At 50.4% G+C, this 2,270-nt stretch overlaps 1 pseudogene; it reads left to right on the forward strand.

The window, feature by feature from the left end:
* The first annotated feature begins 567 nt into the window (after nt 1-567).
* Nucleotides 568-1,940, forward strand: LOC124973255 (inhibitor of growth protein 1-like; annotated as a pseudogene).
* The last annotated feature ends 330 nt before the right edge of the window (nt 1,941-2,270 follow it).

Below are 2,270 nucleotides of genomic sequence, written 5' to 3' on the forward strand. Positions count from 1 at the left end.
CTGAGGACAGGGTGTCCAACTGACCCCAGGGTAGGGCTTCGACATTATCCCAGGGCAGGATGGCATCCATCAAACAGAACAGCATGTGGTGCAGGCAGTGTGTCTCCACCAGCTCTGAAGCAGCCAGACACCAACACAGGACATGATGCGGAGGCCTCCAGAACACCAGCACACATGGAGTGGGCAGGTCTGGACCTGAGTTGCACATCTGCTTGTCCATTCCTGGCATCACCTGAGAGCTAGGCATGCACAAAAAACTCTAGCGGCCTGGGCATGCTCCCACGTGGCTCTGCCCAATGTGGACTTGCCTTGTCTGAGTCCCAAACCACAAGAGATCTGCTTTGGGGGCCAGAGGCACCCACAGGGGAAATGATCCCACAAGAGCAAAGTGCTATTTTTGACCCTCCTGTCCTTGTTTGGGCACTGGTGAGCACGAGATGTGGCGAACTCCCATGAGAGGCTCTGTGGAGGTCCTGGGGATGTGGACGCCTCCACATCCCCGCTGCATCTCAGGGATGGGGCCTCCTGGTGCCAGATTACTCAGTTTTCTTTCCTGGGTCAGAGACGATGCCTCACAGGGTGAGTTTAGAGAGGCTTTTTTGGAGGGTGCTCACTAAATGGTCTGAAGTGCTCAGGGCTTTCCCATGATAGGGTCATTTAAAAATGTCCACTAAGGGGGCAAGTGCAGCTCTGCCCACCAGACTGGGCCCCCCTACCCCAGAACTGCAGTGAGTGGCCCTTGACTTGACCTGCAACCCTCTCTGGGGTGTGTGCTACTATGAGCAGCCCACCCACCCCTACTAGTGAGGGTTCACCTGGGAGTCCCTTCCACCCAGGGCAGCCAGAACAGTGGGGTCCTTCTGGGTGCCTCCACCACCCTGCACATTGCCTGGCCAGTAGGGGTTCATCTGGGAGCCCCGTCCTCCACAGCCCACTAGTACATGCTGGGTACTGTGGCCTGGGCCTGTGCAACTGCTAGCCAGGTGGTCAGAATTCCTGGGAGAACCAGGGATCATGGGAGAGCAAGAGCTCTGCATTTTGCAGATCTGATTTTAGGGGGAGTGGTGCAGGAAGCAGAAAGCCATGCAGAGTGGAGGGGGCTTCAGTCTGAACCATGCTGAGTCTACCAACAGGAACAGATCCACCTGGTGAACTATGTGGAGGATTACCTAGCATCCATTGACTCTCTGCCTTTACACCTGAAGAGAAATGTCTCAGAAATGTGAGAGATAGAAGCAAAATGCCAAGAAATCCTGAAAGAACTGGATGAACATTATGAGAAGTTGAAATGAGACACAGATGGTGCCCAAAAATACTGAGTGCTGTGCTGCATCCAGAGAGCCCTGATTTGGAGCCAGGTGCTGGGTGATGAGAAGATTCAGACCCTGAGTCAGATGGAGGAGCTGGCAGAGAGCCAGACAAGACAAGTGGACAGTCACGTGGAACTCTTAGAGGCACCTTAAGAGATCAAGGACATTACTGGCAAAAGCTTCAAAGCTGCCAAGAGAAGGAAAAGAACAAGACAGTTGCACAGGCAGAAAAGATGAATTACAAGACTACACTGTGGCCACTCAACAATGTGAATCAAGTTATGAATGTATCTAAATAATTATGACCATGATGACATCACCTCAGGAACACCCAAGGAAAAGAGTGCAAAGACCTCAAAGAACAGCCTGCACTGCCAAAGCACAGAAGGATGCAAACCTTCCCAGTGATGAAAATGAGCCCAGATACTCTCTGTGCAATCAGGTGGCCTATGGAGAAATGATACCTTGCAGAAATAGCAAGTGCCCTCATTGGATGGTTCTACTTCTTCTACTTGGGACTCAGTCAAAAGTCAAAGGATAAGTGGTACTGTTCCAAGTGTCAGGCAGAAATGAGAAAATGATGGGCAAACATTGCAGAAGTCCAAGAAAAAGAAAGCCTATAAGAGATAGTTTGTGACATTCTCTAGTAGAACAGAATCAGTCCATGAATGTTTTTGCATTGCCACCTACGTTGAGGTGTGTGAATTTTCAAATGCATATTTTCAAGAAATGTTAGAAAAGGTGCAGTTCCCTTCTTTGGGAGGGCAGTGATTCTCTTGGCCTTTCATTTTCACTGGTAACAAGTGTGAGAAGGCAGTATGCTGTGAATCAACAGTTTCCACATACCTTACCAAAGTCCTACCCTCAAATCAATGGTAAGCAGTTCCTGACCCTGAATCTCTCACCTCAGGTTCCTGAATATGGACCTTCAGGTCCCTGAGACCTCAGCCTGACTGGGGG

This window comes from Sciurus carolinensis, assembly GCF_902686445.1.
Source record: "Sciurus carolinensis chromosome 14 unlocalized genomic scaffold, mSciCar1.2 scaffold_114_arrow_ctg1, whole genome shotgun sequence".
Classification (NCBI taxonomy): Eukaryota; Metazoa; Chordata; class Mammalia; order Rodentia; family Sciuridae; genus Sciurus; species Sciurus carolinensis.